The 25,041-nt window shown below is 40.6% G+C and overlaps 1 protein-coding gene across 6 annotated transcripts in view; it reads right to left on the bottom strand.

Moving 5' to 3' along the window:
- The window catches only part of diaph2 (diaphanous-related formin 2), a 736,531-nt gene that overhangs the window by 300,649 nt on the left and 410,841 nt on the right, over positions 1-25,041 (bottom strand). The gene's annotated exons all lie outside the window — the stretch shown is intronic.

Consider the following 25,041-nt stretch of genomic DNA (forward strand, 5'->3'; position numbering starts at 1 on the left):
TGACCTCAACCCAATCGAACACCTTTGGGAATAATTGGAATGCTCAATAGAAAGAGTCAACATTACAGGGCTATGGCATTAGGTCCTGGAGAGCCTAAACAATTCAGATTTTTGTTTCTGGTAGTTATTTGCGCTCATCTGGTGTCACAGGTCTAAATATGTCCCTGATTTGAATTTTTTATTTTTTCATTGAACCTTTACACTAGGCAAGTCAGTTGAAAACAAATTCTTATTTACAATGATGGCCTACCGAGGGAACAGTGGTTAACTGCATATACCTTGTCAGCTCGGGGATTTCCTCTAGCAACCTTTCGGTTACTGGCCCAACGCTCTAACCACTAGGCTACCTGCCGTCCCAAATTACAGGGGAAAAATGTCAACCAGAAGAGTAACTGCCTCGAGGGACATATTTGAATAGGTTGGACAGCAACTTATGTCCATCCAGTCCCTTATACATTCTTAAAGCTGTCATCTCAACACACCCACAAACACGGTTTATATAGGCCCGGTTGTTGCTTATTGTTCTATATGCATCTGCCGTATAATTACAATTTATTTCCCCCTTTCATCATCACCAGCAACCTCTCTTCAGAAATTAATTCTGGAATCTTGTTAGTTATTTATAGGCCAGATCATTAAAGTATATTAATATATGTGGACTGGCTGGTGCTACTGTTTGGCGCAGGCGGTGCCGCAACATTAAAGAGCTGTTTGGTACATTGAAAAGCACAAGAGAGCCCTAATAACTGAAAACATTCCTACTGATGCTGAAATATTTAAGTGGCAGTTATTATGCCCTATCTGTCTCTCTGCATCTCTAATGGTCAAATAAGTTATTATGCCCTATCTGTCTCTCTGCATCTCTAATGGTCATATAAGTTATTATGGCCTACCTGTCTCTCTGCATCTCTAATGGTCATATAAGTTATTATGGCCTACCTGTCTCTCTGCATCTCTAATGGTCATATAAGTTATTATGGCCTACCTGTCTCTCTGCATCTCTAATGGTCATATAAGTTATTATGGCCTACCTGTCTCTCTGCATCTCTAATGGTCAAATAAGTTATTGTTCCCTACCTGTCTCTCTGCATCTCTAATGGTCAAATAAGTTATTATGCCCTATCTGTCTCTCTGCATCTCTAATGGTCATATAAGTTATTATGGCCTACCTGTCTCTCTGCATCTCTAATGGTCAAATAAGTTATTGTTCCCTACCTGTCTCTCTGCATCTCTAATGGTCAAATAAGTTATTGTTCCCTACCTGTCTCTCTGCATCTCTAATGGTCATATAAGTTATTATGGCCTACCTGTCTCTCTGCATCTCTAATGGTCATATAAGTTATTATGGCCTACCTGGCTCTGTGGGGTTCTAATGGTCATATAAGTTATTGTTCCCTACCTGTCTCTCTGCATCTATAATGGTCATATAAGTTATTGTTCCCTACCTGTCTCTCTGCATCTCTAATGGTCATATAAGTTATTATGCCCTACCTGTCTCTCTGCATCTCTAATGGTCATATAAGTTATTATGGCTTACCTGTCTCTCTGCATCTCTAATGGTCAAAGAAGTTATTGTTCCCTACCTGTCTCTCTGCATCTCTAATGGGCATAGAAGTTATTATGGCCTACCTGGCTCTCTGGGGTTCTAATGGGCATAGAAGTTATTATGGCCTACCTGGCTCTCTGGGGTTCTAATGGGCATAGAAGTTATTATGGCCTACCTGTCTCTCTGGGGTTCTAATGGGCATAGAAGTTATTATGGCCTACCTGTTTCTCTAATGGTCATATAAGTTATCATGGCCGACCTGTCTCTTTGCATGTCTAATGGGCATAGATGTTATTGTTCCCTACCTGTCTCTCTGCATCTCTAATGGTCATATAAGTTATTATGGCCTACCTGTCTCTCTGCATCTCTAATGGTCATATAAGTTATTGTTCCCTTACCTGTCTCTCTGCATCTCTAATGGTCAAATAAGTTATTATGCCCTATCTGTCTCTCTGCATCTCTAATGGTCATATAAGTTATTATGGCCTACCTGTCTCTCTGCATCTCTAATGGTCAAATAAGTTATTGTTCCCTACCTGTCTCTCTGCATGTCTAATGGGCATAGATGTTATTGTTCCCTACCTGTCTCTCTGCATCTCTAATGGTCATATAAGTTATTATGGCCTACCTGTCTCTCTGCATCTCTAATGGTCATATAAGTTATTATGGCCTACCTGTCTCTCTGCATCTCTAATGGTCATATAAGTTATTGTTCCCTACCTGGCTCTCTAGGGTTCTAATGGGCATAGAAGTTATTATGGCCTACCTGGCTCTCTGGGGTTCTAATGGGCATAGAAGTTATTGTTCCCTACCTGGCTCTCTGCATCTCTAATGGGCATAGAAGTTATTATGGCCTACCTGGCTCTCTGGGGTTCTAATGGGCATAGAAGTTATTATGGCCTACCTGGCTCTCTGGGGTTCTAATGGGCATAGAAGTTATTATGGCCTACCTGTCTCTCTGGGGTTCTAATGGACATATAAGTTATTATGGCCTACCTGGCTCTCTGGGGTTCTAATGGGCATAGATGTTATTATGGCCTACCTGTTTCTCTAATGGTCATATAAGTTATCATGGCCGACCTGTCTCTTTGCATGTCTAATGGGCATAGATGTCATTATGGCCTACCTGTTTCTCTAATGGTCATATAAGTTATTGTTCCCTACCTGTCTCTCTGCATCTCTAATGGTCATATAAGTTATTATGGCCTACCTGTCTCTCTGCATCTCTAATGGTCATATAAGTTATTATGGCCTACCTGGCTCTCTGGGGTTCTAATGGGCATATAAGTTATTATGCCCTACCTGTCTCTTTGCATCTCTAATGGTCATATAAGTTATTATGGCCTACCTGTCTCTCTGCATCTCTAATGGTCATATAAGTTATTATGGCCTACCTGGCTCTCTGGGGTTCTAATGGGCATATAAGTTATTATGCCCTACCTGTCTCTTTGCATCTCTAATGGTCATATAAGTTATTGTTCCCTACCTGTCTCTCTGCATCTCTAATGGTCATATAAGTTAGTGTTCTAATTATTAGTTATTGTTCTAATTACTGGGGTTCTAATGGGCATAGAATTATTTTGGCGGCAGGGTAGCCTAGTGGTTAGAGAGTTGGACTAGGAACCGGAAGGTTGCAAGTTCAAACCCCCGAGCTGACAAGGTACTAATCTGTCGTTCTGCCCCTGAACAGGCAGTTATTGTTCCCTACCCGTCTCTCTGCATCTCTAATGGGCATAGAAGTTATTATGGCCTACCTGGCTCTCTGGGGTTCTAATGGGCATAGAAGTTATTATGGCCTACCTGGCTCTCTGGGGTTCTAATGTGCATAGAAGTTATTATGGCCTACCTGTCTCTCTGGGGTTCTAATGGGCATAGAAGTTATTATGGCCTACCTGTTTCTCTAATGGTCATATAAGTTATCATGGCCGACCTGTCTCTTTGCATGTCTAATGGGCATAGATGTTATTGTTCCCTACCTGTCTCTCTGCATCTCTAATGGTCATATAAGTTATTATGGCCTACCTGGCTCTCTGGGGTTCTAATGGGCATATAAGTTATTATGGCGGCAGGGTAGCCTAGTGGTTAGAGAGTTGGACTAGGAACCGGAAGGTTGCAAGCTCAAATCCCCGAGCTGACAAGGTACTAATCTGTCGTTCTGCCCCTGAACAGGCAGTTATTGTTCCCTACCTGGCTCTCTGCATCTCTAATGGGCATATAAGTTATTATGGCCTACCTGGCTCTCTGGGGTTCTAATGGGCATAGAAGTTATTATGGCCTACCTGGCTCTCTGCATCTCTAATGGGCATAGAAGTTATTATGGCCTACCTGTCTCTCTGGGGTTCTAATGGGCATAGAAGTTATTATGGCCTACCTGTCTCTCTGGGGTTCTAATGGGCATAGAAGTTATTATGGCCTACCTGTCTCTCTGCATCTCTAATGGTCATATAAGTTATTGTTCCCTACCTGTCTCTCTGGGGTTCTAATGGTCATATAAGTTATTGTTCCCTACCTGTCTCTCTGCATCTCTAATGGTCATATAAGTTATTGTTCCCTACCTGTCTCTCTGCATCTCTAATGGTCATATAAGTTATTATGGCCTACCTGTCTCTCTGCATCTCTAATGGTCATATAAGTAATTGTTCCCTACCTGGCTCTCTAGGGTTCTAATGGGCATAGAAGTTATTATGGCCTACCTGGCTCTCTGGGGTTCTAATGGGCATATAAGTTATTATGGCCTACCTGGCTCTCTGGGGTTCTAATGGGCATATAAGTTATTATGGCGGCAGGGTAGCCTAGTGGTTAGAGAGTTGGACTAGGAACCGGAAGGTTGCAAGCTCAAATCCCCGAGCTGACAAGGTACTAATCTGTCGTTCTGCCCCTGAACAGGCAGTTATTGTTCCCTACCTGGCTCTCTGCATCTCTAATGGGCATAGAAGTTATTATGGCCTACCTGTCTCTCTGGGGTTCTAATGGACATATAAGTTATTATGGCCTACCTGGCTCTCTGGGGTTCTAATGGGCATAGATGTTATTATGGCCTACCTGTTTCTCTAATGGTCATATAAGTTATCATGGCCGACCTGTCTCTTTGTATGTCTAATGGGCATAGATGTCATTATGGCCTACCTGTTTCTCTAATGGTCATATAAGTTATTGTTCCCTACCTGTCTCTCTGCATCTCTAATGGTCATATAAGTTATTATGGCCTACCTGTCTCTCTGCATCTCTAATGGTCATATAAGTTATTATGGCCTACCTGGCTCTCTGGGGTTCTAATGGGCATATAAGTTATTATGCCCTACTTGTCTCTTTGCATCTCTAATGGTCATATAAGTTATTATGGCCTACCTGTCTCTCTGCATCTCTAATGGTCATATAAGTTATTATGGCCTACCTGGCTCTCTGGGGTTCTAATGGGCATATAAGTTATTATGCCATACCTGTCTCTTTGCATCTCTAATGGTCATATAAGTTATTGTTCCCTACCTGTCTCTCTGCATCTCTAATGGTCATATAAGTTATTATGGCCTACCTGTCTCTCTGCATCTCTAATGGTCATATAAGTTATTATGGCCTACCTGTCTCTCTGCATCTCTAATGGTCATATAAGTTATTGTTCCCTACCTGTCTCTCTGCATCTCTAATGGTCATATAAGTTATTATGGCCTACCTGGCTCTCTGGGGTTCTAATGGGCATATAAATTATTATGCCCTACCTGTCTCTTTGCATGTCTAATGGGCATAGATGTTATTATGGCCTACCTGTTTCTCTAATGGTCATATAAGTTATCATGGCCGACCTGTCTCTTTGCATGTCTAATGGTCATAGATGTCATTATGGCCTACCTGTTTCTCTAATGGCCAAATAAGTTATTATGGCCTATATGTCTCTTTGCATGTCTAATGATCATACATGTTATTATGACCAACCTGGCTCTCTGAGTTTCTAATGGTCATAGAAGTTATTATAGCCTACCTGTATCTCTGCATGTCTAATGGTCATAGATGTTATTATGGCCTATCTATCTGAAGTTAATATAGCTCTCTGGGTTGCTAATGGTCATAGAAGTTAGTATAGCTCTCTGGGTTTCTAATGGTCATAGACGTTATTATAGCTCTCTGGGTTGCTAATGGTCATAGACATTATTATAGCTCTCTGGGTTTCTAATGGTCATTGAAGTTATTATGGCTCTCTGGGTTGCTAATGGTCATAGACATTATTATAGCTCTCTGGGTTTCTAATGGTCATAGAAGTTATTATAGCTCTCTGGTTTTCTAATGGTCATAGAAGTTATTATAGCTCTCTGGGTTGCTAATGGTCATAGACGTTATTATAGCTCTCTGGGTTGCTAATGGTCATAGACGTTATTATAGCTCTCTGGGTTTCTAATGGTCATAGAAGTTATTATAGCTCTCTGGGTTGCTAATGATCATAGAAGTTATTATAGCTCTCTGGTTTTCTAATGGTCATAGAAGTGAAGGAGAAAAAACAAAAGTGACACACTGAGCTCGAGGTAATTTGACATCTTAGAAGTCATTCTACATGGATGTAGGGAATGCAAATATTACTGCTACATTAGTGAAATGATGTACTTCAACCTATTTCTGTCACTGTAATGACTGCCACCAAATCTAGAGCGTGTTGATTCTGATTCTTCTCTGGCTGATCCACAGGTGTCCCTCATACAAACAAGATGCCCTGGGTTGGCAGAGTGGGTGGTAATTAGCTTAGCAGATGCCTATTGTCCAATGATAAATCATGCTGTCAATATATATTAGTGTACAAGAATAGGGCCAGGGCACACAGCGGTGTTTAAGAATGACATGCAGTCCGCACACTGGGGCATGTTACAGGGGAAGCATGTAGTCCTATATTAAAACACAGCTGTGTATAAAATGGAGCAAAGAGCTGCGGCCCCCTGCTGAATTGTGGACACACCAGTCTTTACAAAATAAAAAAAGGAAGATGCTGGCACAGTCCCATGTATAAGGAGTCTGGAGAGAAATACTGTGCCAGCCAAGTGTGTGTGTGTTTACATGTTGTCCTACCTCGTGTGTGTGTGTGTGTGTGCCAATATCTCCACTTCAGTGCATAAGAAACTTGTTCCATATTGATTACCCACTGTGACTGCCATGCTGCTGGAACTGCATGTTGTGAGAGCTAATTAGCACTACCCACCTCTGCAACCCCATTCCAACAATATTCTTGCCATATAAACACCGCAGTCAGCCGTGCCTACACACACACACTCACACACACACAAATGTGAGCACAAACACACACTTTCATTAGATGAGGACCAATCATCTGCTCACATAGGATAAAAATCACAATTTAATTTAATACATTTTAATTAGTTTTTTTGTTACACCCCAAACTGTCATTACCACATGCAAACATGCATCTATGCTCTTCTCATCTGATAGCTCAGATCAGCAGTATGCTGTGGGAAAAGACAAGAATCAGAGAGTAGTACATTTCATATCAAATGTTCAAGGTCTGGGCCCAGTGAATTATACAATACAACAGCACTCTACATAATCAAACACCAGCCTCAGCAAATAACACAGTGAATTAACACAGTCTGGTTATAGTTGACAGCTACACATGGTTATGCATCTGCTTGTCATGTCCTGAAATAACATCAGCAGTGTATGTACAAACTAAAGCACAAACTAAAGTATCAACTGGTACCTGATTCCCACTATAGGGCGGACCCAAACCGTACTGTGTTGGCTCAGTAGTGTGAAAAGGGCACAATAATGAACAACTTCTCAGATAGCTAATGGATTCCAGCTCCCCTCACAATGCTATGCTGTGAATATCTGCCATCTTGGCTATTTTTCATAATTTCTGTTAATGAGATAAAGAGGTGTCCAGGCTCATTAACCTTGGGCCAAAGCAGGGCTGCAGGGCTGCAGGGCTGGGGTGGAGGAGGAGGCTAGACAGCCACTGACATCAACTGAGCATAGTGCAGTTCGTAGACAGCCACTGACATCTATGCACAGTGCAGTTCGTAGACAGCCACTGACATCTACTGAGCATAGTGCAGTTCGTAGACAGCCACTGACATCTATGCACAGTGCAGTTCGTAGACAGCCACTGACATCTACTGAGCATAGTGCAGTTCGTAGACAGCCACTGACATCTACTGAGCACAGTGCAGTTCGTAGACAGCCACTGACATCTACTGAGCACAGTGCAGTTCGTAGACAGCCACTGACATCTATGCACAGTGCAGTTCGTAGACAGCCACTGACATCTACTGAGCATAGTGCAGTTCGTAGACAGCCACTGACATCTATGCACAGTGCAGTTCGTAGACAGCCACTGACATCTACTGAGCATAGTGCAGTTCGTAGACAGCCACTGACATCTATGCACAGTGCAGTTCGTAGACAGCCACTGACATCTACTGAGCATAGTGCAGTTCGTAGACAGCCACTGACATCTATGCACAGTGCAGTTCGTAGACAGCCACTGACATCTACTGAGCACAGTGCAGTTCGTAGACAGCCACTGACATCTACTGAGCACAGTGCAGTTCGTAGACAGCCACTGACATCTATGCACAGTGCAGTTCGTAGACAGCCACTGACATCTACTGAGCATAGTGCAGTTCGTAGACAGCCACTGACATCTACTGAGCACAGTGCAGTTCGTAGACAGCCACTGACATCTACTGAGCATAGTGCAGTTCGTAGACAGCCACTGACATCTACTGAGCACAGTGCAGTTCGTAGACAGCCACTGACATCTACTGAGCATAGTGCAGTTCGTAGACAGCCACTGACATCTACTGAGCATAGTGCAGTTCGTAGACAGCCACTGACATCTACTGAGCATAGTGCAGTTCGTAGACAGCCACTGACATCTACTGAGCATAGTGCAGTTCGTAGACAGCCACTGACATCTACTGAGCACAGTGCAGTTCGTAGACAGCCACTGACATCTATGCACAGTGCAGTTCGTAGACAGCCACTGACATCTACTGAGCACAGTGCAGTTCGTAGACAGCCACTGACATCTACTGAGCATAGTGCAGTTCGTAGACAGCCACTGACATCTATGCACAGTGCAGTTCGTAGACAGCCACTGACATCTACTGAGCACAGTGCAGTTCGTAGACAGCCACTGACATCTATGCACAGTGCAGTTCGTAGACAGCCACTGACATCTACTGAGCACAGTGCAGTTCGTAGACAGCCACTGACATCTACTGAGCACAGTGCAGTTCGTAGACAGCCACTGACATCTATGCACAGTGCAGTTCGTAGACAGCCACTGACATCTATGCACAGTGCAGTTCGTAGACAGCCACTGACATCTACTGAGCACAGTGCAGTTCGTAGACAGCCACTGACATCTACTGAGCACAGTGCAGTTCGTAGACAGCCACTGACATCTATGCACAGTGCAGTTCGTAGACAGCCACTGACATCTATGCACAGTGCAGTTCGTAGACAGCCACTGACATCTACTGAGCACAGTGCAGTTCGCTCCCTTTACGCGGTGAAACGCTTTGGTTTCCAGTGATTAGGCAGTCATTACGTTTATCTGACAGAACTGCAAGCTGATTACCACAGTGAGGTGAGGACCATAGACAAAATAGGACTCTGCCAAGGCCGAGAGTGTAAAGGCGCCTCTTCAGGAATAACTACCACACACGCGCACACACACACACACTTCATCTGCGGGAGACCAAAACATTAATTAATTCCTCTAATGTGACTCACATATATAAAACTAAAACAATACTGTATAAATCAATGTGGTACAGGTTGTGCTATGTATAACTGTGTCTAATTCACAGGTTGCACCTCCGTCACATCATGCCATTGTTAGGAACGTTTTCAAGGCGCCCTCTACCAGTGGTGCCATAGTGGTGCCCTAAAGTGGCGACAAGCCCAATCATTCTGGACAGAGGCTAACTACTGTTTTGTCTAAATTACACTATAGTGCCTGGAAATACGATGACATTGCTAAAGTAGTCAAATATTTAGTAGGAAACAATGTTGATAATGAACAAAAACGATCATGTCGTCAAATTTACTATAGACAGATGGCAATGTTATCATTAGGTAGCAAAGTTTGTTAAAAATAGCTATGCAAAGCTAACATTTGATAGCTAAAATCCAGTGGCCTCTCCTCAATCTTAGCTAACTAGCTAACGTCATAGTGGATCTAAAGTCAATCTGGTGACATCAAAATGATGACATAAGGTTTTCCTACTAATTATTTGCCTCCTTTTGAATGTCATGGTATTTCCAAGCCACTGTAATGCACTTTTGATGCAGTCTCTATCAGCGCTCATTAATGATGCATTGAGGAGAATGCTTAGTCGGGCATAAGTCCAAAATGAACGTTCAAAACAATATTGTGAAGTAACCCATGAATAGATTAATCATTGCTTATTTCATTGTGAGGATCCAACAATATAAATAGAATTAACAGAGCGGGCTTGGAAGCACTAACCTTGGCAATTTGACTGGTAAACTCATGGGAATACCTGGTATTGTGAGTAAACATTTCTATGGTATTTATTTGGCATCCAACTGATCCTGGCTGCCATGGTAATGTAGAATGTTCATAGAAATTATGCTAACTAATGTGGCTCATGCAACATAATGCATTGTTTTGTCATTTCGGTTTAGTTTACTCAACAAATCACAGCACAGACTGAAGGATACACTTCCTGCTTTTACTTCCTGGTATGGGTCTAGGTTGAAGATAGAGAAAATTAAGACAAGATAATAATTCAATGCAGAAGCTAAAATAAACAGTCATTGGATCAGCGCCAGAGAAAAAATGACAGGAAGTGAATGTTAGCAGTACAGAAAGTTTGCCATCAAAGTAGAAAATACACAATCGTAGTGAATTTCAGCTAACTATTAAGCAAACACACACATACAGTAACTGTTTAACTTCCATTTATTAATTTACTTTTTTTTCTAATTATCTACATCCACTTTATTAATTGATGTCCCAACTGCTGGTCACATTTGAAATGCTAATCCTGTAGATTCAGCAAAGATGCTGGTCCAATGAAGGTGTTTTTTTTCGAACGCGCCATCCAACATCACTACTCTGCACGGTTCTGACTTAGAATATGTGGACAACTACAAATACCTACATTTACATTACATTTAAGTCATTTAGGTGTCTGGTTAGACTGTAAACTCTCCTTCCATCAAACATCTCCAATCCAAAGTTAAATCTAGAATTGGCTTCCTATTTCGCAACAAAGCATCCTTCACTCATGCTGCCAAACATACCCTCGTAAAACTGACCATCCTACCTATCCTAGACTTCGGCGATGTCATTTACAAAATAGCCTCCAACATACTACTCAATAAATTGGATGCAGTCTATCACAGTGCCATCCGTTTTGTCACCAAAGCCCCATATACTACCCACCACTGCGACCTTTACGCTCTCGTTGGCTGGCCTTCGCTTCATACTCGTCGCCAAACCCACTGGCTCCAGGTCATCTACAAAACCCTGCTAGGTAAAAAACAATATCTCTCTGTTCACCCCCAAAACCAATTCTTCCTTTGGCCGCCTCTCCTTCCAGTTCTCTGCTGCCAATGACTGGAACGAACTAAAAAAATCTCTGAAAATGGAAACACTTATCTCCCTCACTAGCTTTAAGCACCAGCTGTCAGAGCAGCTCACAGATCACTGCACCTGTACATAGCCCATCTATAATTTAGCCCAAAGAACTACCTCTCCCCCTACTGCATTTATTCATTTTGCTCCTTTGCACCCCATTATTTCTATCTCTACCTTGCACATTCTTCCACTGCAAATCTACCATTCCAGTGTTTTACATTTACATTGTATTTACTTTGCCACCATGGCCTTTTTTTTGCCTTTACCTCCCTTATCTCACCTCATTTGCTCACATTGTAAATAGACTTATTTTTCTACTGTATTATTTATTGACTGTATGTTTGTTTTACTCCATGTGTAACTCTGTGCTGTTGTATGTGTCGAACTGCTTTGCTTTATCTTGGCCAGGTCACAATTTTAAATGAGAACTTGTTCTCAATTTGCCTACCTGGTTAAATAAAGGTGAAAAATAAAAATGATTTATTACGTTGTATTTACCTGTATAGTGTCAACCTAGGCATGGGTACACTCAAATGTCCATCCATTATGCCACCAACTGACACCCTTTCTAAGAATTATATTTCTATGGATCCAACACAGCAATTTGTATCAGTATCAAACCAAACCTCTCAAATACTCACACAACAATTCATAAGGCATATGCATATGGCATAGCATTTGGTTTATGCCAACTTTAGAAAGGGGTTAGGGTCTAAGTCTTCTCCATCACATACCACCAGTATCCCTTGTTATTCCACCATATATAGGTAGATCTTGTTTGAATTCCTGAGGCATACCCCGCAAAAACTATATGAGCTCTGTTTGAATTCCTGAGGCATACCCCTCAATAGCTGTGGGAGCTCTGTTTGAATTCCTGAGGCATACCCATCAATAGCTGTGGGAGCTCTTTTTGAATTCCCGAGGCATACCCCTCAATAGCTGTGGGAGCTCTGTTTGAATTCCTGAGGCATACTCCTCAATAGCTATATGAGCTCTTTTTGAATTCCCGTGGCATACCCCTCAATAGCTATGCGAGCTCTGTTTGAATTCCTGAGGCATACCCCTCAATAGCTATATGAGCTCTTTTTGAATTCCTGAGGCATACCCATCAATAGCTATGTGAGCTCTGTTTGAATTCCTGAGGCATACCCCTCAATAGCTATGTGAGCTCTGTTTGAATTCCTGAGGCATACCCCTCAATAGCTATGTGAGCTCTGTTTGAATTCCTGAGGCATACTCCTCAATAGTTATGTGAGCTCTGTTTGAATTCCTGAGGCATACTCCTCAATAGCTATGTGAGCTCTGTTTGAATTCCTGAGGCATACCCCTCAATAGCTATGTGAGCTCTGTTTGAATTCCTGAGGCATACTCCTCAATAGCTATGTGAGCTCTGTTTGAATTACAGAGGTACACCCCTCAATAGCTACAGTTGAAGCCGGAAGTTTACATACACTTAGGTTGGAGTCATTAAAAGTCAGTTTTCAACCACTCCACATATTTCTTGTTAACAAACTATAGTTCTGGCAAGTTGGTTAGGACATCAGGAGCATGACGCAAGTAATATTTCCAAAAATTGTTTATAGAGAGATTATTTCACTTATAATTCACTGTATCACAATTCCAGTGGGTCAGAAGTTTTTATAGACTAAGTTGACTGTGCTTTTAAACAGCTTGGAAAATTCCCCAAAATTATGTCATGGCTTTAGAAGCTTCTGATAGGCTAATTGACATTGTTTGAGTCAATTGGAGGTGTACCTGTGCCTCCTTGCTTGACATCATGGAAAATTATAATAAATCAGTCAAGACCTCAGAAAAAAAATTGTAGACCTCCACAAGTGTGGTTCATTCTTGAGAGAAATTTCCAAACTCCTGAAGGTACATCTTTACTAACAATAGTACGCTAGTATAAACACCATGGGACCACGCTGCCGTCATCAAGCTCAGGAAGGAGACGAGTTATGTCTCATAGAGATGAATGTACTTTGGTGTGAAAAGTGCAAATCAATCCCAGAACAGCAGCAAAGGAAAATGTGAAGATGCTGGAGGAAACAGGTACAAAAGTATCTATATCCACAGTAAAACGAGTCCTATATCGACATAACCTGAAAAGCCGCTCAGCAAGGAAGAAGCCACTGCTCCAAAACTGCCATAAAAAAGCCAGACTACGGTTTGCAACTGCACATGGGGACAAAGGTCGTACTTTGTGGAGAAATGTCCTCTGGTCTGATGAAACAAAAATAGAACCGTTTGGCCATATGACCATCGTTATGTTTGGAGGAAAAAGGGTGAGGCTTGCAAGCCGAAGAACACCATCCCAACCATGAAGCACGAGGGTGGCAGCATCATGTTGTGGGGGTGCTTTGCTGCAGGAGGGACTGGTGCACTTCACAAAATAGATGGCATCATGAAAGGAAAATTACGTGGATATATTGAAGCAACATCTCAAGACATCAGTCAGGAAGGTAAAGCTTGGTGGCAAATGGGTCTTCCAAATGGACAATGACCCCAAGCATACTTCCAAAGTTGCGGGAAAATGGCTTAAGGACAACAAAGTCAAGGTATTGGAATGGCCATCACAAAGTCCTGACCTCAATCCTATAGAAAATGTGTGGGCAGAACTGAAAAACCGTGTGCGAGCAAGGAGGCCTACACACCTGACTCAATTACATCAGCTCTGTCAGAAGGAATGGGCCAAAATTCACCCAACTTATTGTGGAACCTTGTGGAAGGCTACCCGAAAATGTTTACTCAAGTTAAACAATTTAAAGGCAATGCTACCAAATATTAATTGAGTGTATGTAAACTTCTGACCCACTGGGAACATGATGAAAGAAATAAAAGCTAACATAGATCACTCTCTACTATTACTCTGACATTTCACATTCATAAAATTAAGTGGTGATCCTAACTGACTTAAAACAGGGGATTTTTACTAGGATTAAATGTCAGGAATTGTGAAAAACTGAGTTTAAACAAGGTGTATGTAAACTTCCAACTTTAACTGTATGTGAACTCAGTTTGAATTACTGAGGCATACCCCTCAGTAGCTATGTGAGCTCTGTCTGAATTACTGAGGCATACCCCTCAGTAGCTATGTGAGCTCTGTCTGAATTACTGAGGCATACCCCTCAGTAGCTATGTGAGCTCTGTCTGAATTACTGAGGCACACCCCTCAATAGCTATGTGAGCTCTGTGTCTAATCATATTCTAAAATGGATTGATCTAATTTGCTTTGTGTTATGATGTTCCACTATTTTCTCCAGCAGAGAGAATCTCTCACCCCCCTCCGGCCTTGTTTAGTCTCTCTCACCTCCACTTTCCCCCAGTGAATGGAATTACTATCACACACACACACACACACACACACACAACCATTCACGCACCACACACACACACACACACACAAACGAACACACACACACATACACACACAAATACATACACACCTTTTGAAAACCCTCAATGATGTTCCACTCTGCAAGCTTCAGAGGGTTCATGCAGGGATAACTTACACGGAACAGTTACTTTGAAATGAGGCATCAAGACAATAGCGTCACCCATATGGTGATATGTTAAAACAGAGTCAAGTCTAGAGACATGGATGACCATGATATGTCTTATTGCCTGCAGTGTTGGCAACTTGAAGAACTAATGAAGACAAGTTTACAAAGTACATTTTTACTTCCAACTTGCAGGGTCTGGCGAGTCATTTCCAATATACTATTACAGAACACCAAAGTCACATGGTGAAATTAGTCCTGCAATTAGGAATAGAAGATGAAGCGTCACAATTAGTTTCATTACTTCCGATTCATGACTACTTATTTACGTGAATTTCACCATACAAAACAGATGGGCCAAATGGGCTTTTTCCTTGTGTTAGTCACATTCTATGTGAGGGGAGTTTGTTTGATATAGGATATGGCCTTGAGGTAACACTCCACCAAGCCCCTAGCTAGTTAGTATACCGGCATGTGCTCATTCTATATTGCAAGATATTGGCTGCCTGCATGATAATGGGCATCCGCCAAGATGTTGAAGGGAAATATATAAATAAAGGAACAATTAAATAATAAAAGACACAAGTAGCAATGGGAATATAGAACCCTCATGCCAACAGAAGTATTGTCAAACCCTGATTGCTCTATTTAACTTTCGCCAAAGGAGTTCTCGAGCCCGGCTCTCTTTGACAAAGTATTACATCGCGGATCTTCGCTCCGATGTAATTTGCTTATTCCTGGTTGAGTAGAGAAGGTGTGTGTGTGTATGTGTGTTTGTGTGTGTACTTGCTCGTGCATGTTCATGTATGCAAGTGTGTGTGTGTGTGCCATTGTGGGCGATCGAGCAATGGCTCTGGGTATCATGGCAGTGGGGCTGAGTGGCCGTTGGCACTTTGGACCTTCTTGAGCGCCACTGGCAATGAGCCTGGACTCCAGCGACAATCTCAGACCTCAACACACTGCCTAAGCTCCGGGTTTGTTTTGGGAGAGTGACAAGTGAAAATCATTGAGCCCTCAGGCTACACCCCGGGCTATGGCCAGGTTATTAGAGGTGGATAGAGGATGGTGCATATAGTACAGTAGATGTGTCCAAGAGCAACATCTGAATCGAAATGGTATGTAGTGAGAAACATCTGTCAATCCAAAATATTGTTCTAAATTACAGGAACATCTTCTGTCAGTCTTTGGTCAAATTATGGGAATTGGATCAGAATGCTAAGTAAAATAAGATGAATTACAATTAAATTAAAATAAAAAGTACAGAATCTGGTATAAAGAGGGTGGACAGATGCTAATGCATGAATATAATTTACTACTCAGGATTCCGAGATGAGAATGTCTAAAACATCACAGGAGGAAGTACTAGTTGGATCTCAAGAGATTAATGTTCTTATTGGACTGGTAAACCAAAATTAATACTCTTATTGTACTGTAACACAACATAGCTTCATGTTCTCATTGTACTGGTAAACAACATAGATTAATGTTCTCATTCTACTGGTAAACAACATAGATTAATGTTGTCATTGTACTGGTCAACAACATAGATTAATGTTCTCATTGTACTGGTAAACAACATAGATTAATGTTGTCATTGTACTTGTAAACAACAAAGATTAATGTTGTCATTGTACTGGTAAACAACAAATATTAATGTTGTCATTGTACTGGTAAACAACATAGATTAATGTTGTCATTGTACTGGTAAACAACAAAGATTAATGTTGTCATTGTACTGGTAAACAACATAGATTAATGTTGGCATTGTACTGGTAAACAACAAATATTAATGTTGTCATTGTACTGGTAAACAACAAATATTAATGTTGTCATTGTACTGGTAAACAACATAGATTAATGTTGTCATTGTACTGGTAAACAACAAAGATTAATGTTGTCATTGTACTGGTAAACAACATAGATTAATGTTGTCATTGTACTGGTAAACAACACAGATTAATGTTCTCATTGTACTGGTAAACAACACAGATTAATGTTCTCATTGTACTGGTAAACAACACAGATTAATGTTCTCATTGTACTGGTAAACAACAAATATTAATGTTCTCATTGTACTGGTAAACAACACAGATTAATGTTCTCATTGTACTGGTAAACAACACAGATTAATGTTCTCATTGTACTGGTAAACAACAAATATTAATGTTCTCATTGTACTGGTAAACAACACAGATTAATGTTCTCATTGTACTGGTAAACAACACAGATTAATGTTCTCATTGTACTGGTAAACAACACAGATTAATGTTGTCATTGTACTGGTAAACAACACAGATTAATGTTCTCATTGTACTGGTAAACAACATATTACTGTTCTTATTGTACTGGTAAACAACATATTACTGTTCTCATTGTACTGGTAAACTACATACTACTGTTCTCATTGTACTGGTAAACAACAGAGATGAATGTTCTCATTGCACTGGTAAACAACAGATTAATGTTCGTATTGTACTGGTAAACAACATAGATTAATGTTCATATTGTACTGGTAAACAACATAGATTAATGTTCGTATTGTACTGGTAAACAACATAGATTAATGTTCGTAGTGTACTGGTAAACAACATAGATTAATGTTCGTATTGTACTGGTAAACAACATAGATTAATGTTCGTAGTGTACTGGTAAACAACATAGATTAATGTTCGTATTGTACTGGTAAACAACATAGATTAATGTTCGTAGTGTACTGGTAAACAACATAGATTAATGTTGTTATTGTATTGGTAAACAACATATTACTGTTGTCATTGAACTGGTAAACACCAGATATTACTGTTTTCATTGAATTGGTAAACAGTGAACAGTAATCACTGTTGTTTACCAGTACAATGAGAATAGTAATCACTGTTGTTTACCAGTACAGTGTAAACAACAGTGATTCCTGTTCTCATTGTACTGGTAAACAACAGTGATTACTGTTCTCATTGTACTGGTAAACAACAGTGATCACTGTTCTCATTGTACTGGTAAACAACAGTGTTTACTGTTCTCATTGTACTGGTAAACAACAGATTAATGTTCTTATTGTACTGGTAAACAACAGTGATTAATGTTCTCATTGTACTGGTAAACAACAGATTAATGTTCTTATTGTACTGGTAAACAACAACGTGATCACTGTTCTCATTGCTCATTGTACTGGTAAACAACATAATAACATCAAATGAACAAATTGTAAACAAAATCATAATTTTTATTTCCATTCAGTGCCCTTAATAAACCCTTGATGATAAAATACAGAGGACTCTCATTATAATTAAACCATAATGACATATCAGCCATGGTTGTTCAGAGAGCACCCTCCCACTAACTCCTCTCTATAGCCTATATATTAAGATGAATTATGTATATTCTGGGTCCCCAAAAGGTAAGAGAAAAATCCTGCGTTAATTAACTTACAGTCTAATTTAAAGCCCTTTTTTTAGCTTACGGCTTTGAAAGCCGCTCTGACCGAACAGTAAGGCTTCCCTGCACATTTTTCCCCCTCACTTTATTTGAAGTTGCTGTAATCTCTGTGTGCATTCCTCTGAGTCTACCTTTCCTGAAAGATGTCAAATCTCCTCCACAGAAGTTGCTTTTTGTGAGAAGTCGATGACAAGGAGCCAAGGAGCCAGGAATCCAAAGCAGTGCAGGCTGAAGTCATACGCTATTTTTTGTTATTTATTCTAATCTTTCTTCTCTCAATTAGATAAAAATTAACTGAAGCTGAAAACACCCTGGATGTCAATGTCCCAAGCAAGAAGATGACCAGGTTCAGGAAGGTCTGATTATCAAGGAAGCATGAAGAAAGTTCCTCTCCATTGATCTGATCTTCTATGAAAACACATAGAACTGTGGTATCATCTTGTCGTGAATGACATTTATGATAATTGCCGTTGGTATTACCTTTGGAAGCTTCCAGATGTTTTACGAGTGGTAATTTTCGATAATGTTCCCTTTGTCAAGGACACAGGTTCATTATAGGACAGGGGGCGTGACATTTCCATTTAAATTCAAACGTTCAAATTACTCAAATGAATTAAAGTGACAACCTGTTTTGTTTAACATAAGCTGAAGGAAAAAGCTTGCCTACAGTTACTTAAAATAGGCAACCAATTAAAGTAATGGTATGTCTGAAGAGTTTTCTTTTAAGTCAGTGATAAAACACAACTGAAATACTGTTCAACGAATTTGAGTAATTACACGACAGCTGTTTCCAACGTCACTGTAAATATGTTTCCAAAACAAAACGAGCGTGTCCATTGTCTCACGACTTCCTTTCGAAGACAGGCTGGATTCTCCATCTTCAGAAGATGTTGTCTACACATAAATCACTGTTGCATGTAACTGATACCCTGTCGTCTGAGAAACGAGAGGAATACACACAATCCCTTCATTCATCAAACAAATCCTTCACGTCGTGAGGGGGGGGGGTGCATAGTAGAGTGCATCCAACACAATAATGGCTTGCGTTAACCTTCTCCTCACCCCACACCTTATACTGACTCATATAACCAACCTTTATCACTAAACCAAAGCCAATATTCTGCACTGGCTCCAGCATAGGCCCCTGGGGGACTCCATGTCCGTGTCCCTCAGTCTTGGCAGGAACAGAAGGGATAGTCTGGGGAGGTGACAGGGTCAGCTCTCGCCTTTCCCCTGCACAACCTCCTTGATGAGCCCATTAGGTAGCTGGGACCCACCACTCAGGGGCCATTTAGTTGATTGACCCGAGTTGAGAATGTGGACATTTTCTTCCCTGTCCATCAATAATGGGCCAATCAGCCTCATGGGGTTAGGGCCGGTCTCATCACACCAGACACTTCACTCTGATTCGGACCCAACCTGCAGGAAGACCAACGTGAGGCTGGGGTGCATCCCAAATGGCACGGTATTTCCTATATAGTGCACTAGTTTTGACCAGGGCCCATAAGGTTTTGATCAAATGTAGTGCACTATGTAGGAATGAGTGTGTCATTTGAGACACAGGCTTGGTTTTCAATGCTAACAGTCACATGTACTGCATTGTACTACTCTTTATGGGCCCTCTAGATGTATTATTAGTACAGGCTATGATTACTAGCCTCCACAAAAAGCCAAAGTGTTGTTAAAATACATGTTTGATCAGAAGCATGTGACCAGCTGATTAAAATGGTTATAAAACTAGTTTTATTATTATGGATGTCAACCATTTCAAATAAAATGAATGTTTAATAAAATGTACCATGAATCACTTATTTCATAAATCCATAGTTTATAATTCATTAAGTTTAACTTGCTCTTATGATTGACCTATGTGTGCGGTACAAAACAAAACGTACATGCCAGAAGTTTGAGTCTTTCACAACTGTTGCAATGCTATACTGGATGTCTTTAATTAAAACAAACATTGATTAAGTAGCACATCTGATAATGGATGGAGGACATCACTTCTGAATTATTTCCTGTGTCAGTGTGTTTCTCTACCTAAGGGCAATTTGGGAAACTTCTGTATTGCTAGGACACACCACAAAACACAACGCAAGTGTCTGATGTTGGCATGCACTCTACTCTATCACCAATGTGCGAAACAGAGACAGAGAAAAAGACAGAGAAAGCAAGAGAGAGAGAGTGGTCCGGGCCCAAATCACACAAAAAAAACACAACACTATGGAACACAAAGTTTTTACCCATCCTGGAATATACAAGGTCTGCCTAAAGAGCAGGACCCCAGACTTCATCAATTAAATTGGAAATAGAGACATTGTCATCCTACAAGTAGTCCCATCCACCAAAATACCAGGTGTGAAATAGGGAAGAGACTCAGGGGATATGCTAATTTGGTATAGAGCAGACCTAAATCACTATTAAATTAGTCAACACAGGAACATTTTACATCTGGCTAGAAACTAATAAGGAAATGATCTCAACAAAGAAAAATTTACTCATGTGTGGTACCTAAACTCAGCAAAAAAAGAAACGTCCCTTTTTCAGGACCCGGTCTTTCAAAGATAACTTCACAGATCTTCACTGTAAAGGGTTTAAACACTGTTTCCCATGATTGTTCAATGAACCATAAACAATTAATGAACCTACACCTGTGGAACGGTCGTTAAGACACTAACAGCTTTCAGACGGTAGGAAATTAAGGTCACAGTTATGAAAACTTAGGACACTAAAGAGGCCTTTCTACTGACTCTGAAAATCACCAAAAGAGAGATGCCCAGGGTCCCTGCTCATCTGCATAAAGATGCCACAGGCATGCTGCAAGGAGGCATGAGGACTGCAGATGTAGCCAGGGCAATAAATGGCAATATCTGTACTGTGAGACGCCTAAGACATTGCTACAGGGAGACAGGACGGACAGCTGATTGTCCTCGCAGTGTCCACATGTAACGACAACTGCACAGGATCGGTACAGCCGAACATCACACCTGCGGGACAGGTACAGGATGGCAACAACAACTGCCCAAGTTACACCAGGAATGCACAATCCCTACATCAGTGTTCAGACGGTGTGCAATAGGCTGAGAGAGGCTGGACTGGGGGCTTGTAGGCCTGTTGTAAGACGGGTAGGTACTCACCAGACATCACAGCCAACGTCGCTGTACCAGACAGGACTGGCCAAAAGTGCTCTTCACTGACGAGTCGTGGTTTTGCCTGATCAGGGTGATGGTCGGATTCGCGTTTATCATTGAAGGAATGAGTGTTACACTGAGGCCTGTACTCTGGAGCCGGATTGATTTGGAGGTGGAGGGCTCTGTCGGATGCTGGGTATGTACAGAGTCAATTGTAGGCTTTGAGTGGACTCCTTTGGTAGGTACACCTATAGCTCATCTCTTAGCAGTAGTACTGTAGACTACTTTATCACTGTCCTCAACCCAATGTATCTTAAAGCGTTCACAGTCAGTCCACTGACACCCCTATCAGATCACAGCAAAATCCTACTCAACCTGAACAAAGATATGCTCAATCATGAGTTATCAAAGTCAAAGGAAATTAATAATATTAAGAAATACTATTGATGGAAGGGAATTAGTGTGGAAATCTACCAAAAAACAAACAGTCAACAACAAAATCAATCCCTTCTAGACAATTTCTTGGACAAAAATGTTTCACTGTAATAGTGAAGATGTAAAATTAGCAGTAGAAAACCTAAACAGTATAATACACATCTGAGCTTCCCTATCAAATCTAAGCAGACAACCTAAGAAAATTAACAACAATGACAAATGGTTTGACGAAGAATGCAAAAACCTGAGAAAGAAATTGAGAAACCTATCCAAATCAAAAACATAGAGACCCAGAAAACCTGAGCCTACGCCTTCACTATGGTGAATCACTAAAACAATACAGAAATACACTACGGAAAAAGAAGGAACAGCACGTCAGAAATCAGCTCAATGTAATTGAAGAATCCATAGAATCTAACCACTTCTGGGAAAATGTGAAAACAACAACACAAAGAGTTATCTATCCAAAACGGAGATGTGTGGATAAATCACTTCTCCAATCGTTTTGGCTCTATAATAAAGAACAAACATCAAAAAAATATACATGATTGAAAAAAAATCCTAGAATCAACTATTAAAGACTACTAGAAGACAATGGATTCTCCAATTGCATTGAATGAACTACATGACAAAATACAAACCCTCCAACCCAAAAAGGCCTGTGGTTGATGGTATCCTCAATGAAATGATAAAATATACAGACCACAAATTCCAATTGGCTATACTTAAAGTCATTAACATAATCCTCAGCTCTGGCATCTTCCCCAATATTTGGAACAAAGGACTGATCACCCCAATCCACAAAAGTAGAGACAAATTTGACCCCAATAACTATCGTGGGATATGAAGCAACAGCAACCTTGGGAAAATACTCTGCATTATCATTAACAGCAGACTCGTACATTTCCTCAGTGAAAACAATGTACTGAGCAAATGTCAAATTGGCTTTTTACCAAATTACCATACCACAGAGCACATATTCACCGTGCACACACTAATTGACAAACAAACAAACCAAAACAAAGTCAGTCTTCTCATGCTTTGTTGATTTCCCCAAAAATATTTTGACTCAATTTGGCATGATGGCCTGCTATACAAATTGATGGAAAGCAGTGTTGGGTGAAAAACATATGACTAAATACAATCCAAAAACAGGTGTGCGATTAACATTGGCAAAATAAAACAACATACATTTCTTTCCACAGGGCAAAGGGATTAGTACACGGCCTCACCCTACTAGAATCGGAAGTCAAATGTCTACTGATGATCTGGTGCTTCCGTCCCCAAGCAAGGAGGGCTTACAGCAGCACCTAGATCTTCTGCACAGATTCTGCCAGACCTTGGTCCCTGACAGTAAATCTCAATAAGACAAAAATAATGGTGCCATAAAAAATGTCCAGTTGCTAGGACCACAAATACAAATTCCATCTAGACACTGTTGGCATAGAGCACACAAAAAACTATACATGCACTACTGTTCAAAAGCTTGGGGTCACTTAGAAATGTCCTTTTTTTTAAAGAAAAGCACCATTTTTGTCCATTAAAATAACATCAAATTGATCTGTTGTTCTGACTAAAAAAGCAATAAAAATGTCCGTCTTTAGACAAGTTGAGTATCTGGAGCATCAGCATTTGTGAGTTCGATTACTGGCTCAAAATGGCCAGAAACAAAGTTACTAAAATAACCTTCTTCTGTAACTTGTGAGTCTATTCTTGTTCTGAGAAATGAAGACCCTTCCATGCGAAAAATTGCCAAGAAACTGAAGATCTCTTACAACGCTGTGTACTACTCCCATCATAGAACAGCGCAAACTGGCTCTAACCAGAATAGAAAGACAAGTGGGAGGCCTCGGTGCACAAATGAGCAAGAGGACAAGTACATTAGAGTGTCTAGTTTGAGAAACAGACGTCTCACAAGTCCTCAACTGGCAACTTCAATAAATAGTACCCGCAAAACACCAGTCTCAACGTCAACAGTGAAGAGGTGACTCCGGGAGGCTGGCCTTCTAGGCAGTTTTATTGCTTCTTTAATCAGTACAACAGTTTTCAGCTGTGCTAACATAACAGCTGTGCTAGTCATTTAAAACATTAACAATGTCTACACTGTATTTCTGATCAATTTGATGTTATTTTAATGGAAAATAATGTGATTTTCTTTAAAAAACAAGTGACATCTAAGTAACCCCAAACATTTGAACGGTAGTGTACCTCGGCCCAAACATGAGCGCTATGAGCACAGGTAACTTCCACAAAGCTATGAACAATCTGAGAGACAAGGCAACAAGTGTCTTCTATGCCATCAAAAGGAACATAAAATTCGACATACCAATTAGGATATGGCTAAAAACACTTGAATCAGTTATAGAACCCATTGCCCTTTATGGTTGTGAGGTCTGGGGTTTTCTCACCAACCAAGAATTCACAAAATTGAGACTCCACATGCAGAATTCTGCAAAAATGTAAAACACCAAATGCATGCATGCAGAGCATAATTAGGCCGATACCTGCTAATTATCACAATTCAGAAAAGAGTCATTCAATTCTACAACCACCTAAAAGGAAGTGATTCCCAAACCTTCTAAAACAAAGCCATCACAAACAGAGAAATTAACCTGGAGAAGAGCCCCCTAAGCAAGCTGATCTCGGGGCTCTGCTGTCTATGTACAGGCTCAATGAGCATAGCCTTGGTATTGAGAAAGGCAGCCAAAGGCAGACCTGGCTCTCAAGAGAAGACAGGCTATGTGCACACTGCCCACAAAATGAGGTGGAAACTGAGCTGCACTTCCTAACCTCCTGCCAAATGCAGCACCGTATTAGAGACACATATTTCCCTCAGATTACACAGACGCACAAAGAATTTGAAAACAAATCCAATTTTGATCAACTCCCATATCTATTGGGTGAAATACCACAGCATCAAAATTCTGTGACATGTTGCCACAATAAAAGGGCAACAAGTGAAGAACAAACACCATTGTAAATACAACCTGTATATATTTGTTTTATTTATTTTCCCTTTTGTACTTTAACTATTTGCACATCATTACAGCACTGTATATAGACATAATATGAGTGTTATTTATTATTTTGGAACTATTGTGAGTGTAATGTTTACTGTATATTTTTTAAATGTATTTACATTTTGTTTATCTATTTCACTTGCTTTGGCAATATAAACATGTGTTTCCCATGCCAATAAAGCCCTTAAATTGAAAATGAATTGAAATTGAATTGAGAGAAAGAGAGAGGGACAGCGGGAAAGAGATAGACAGTCAGAGTGAGAAAGAGAGAGAGTCAGAGAGCGAGAGACGGTCAAAGAGAGTGAGAGACAGTCAGAGAGAGAGAGACAGTCAGAGAGAGAGAGAGACAGTCAGAGAGAGAGAG

The sequence above is a fragment of the Oncorhynchus nerka genome, linkage group LG6 (genome assembly GCF_034236695.1).
Source record: "Oncorhynchus nerka isolate Pitt River linkage group LG6, Oner_Uvic_2.0, whole genome shotgun sequence".
Classification (NCBI taxonomy): domain Eukaryota; kingdom Metazoa; phylum Chordata; class Actinopteri; order Salmoniformes; family Salmonidae; genus Oncorhynchus; species Oncorhynchus nerka.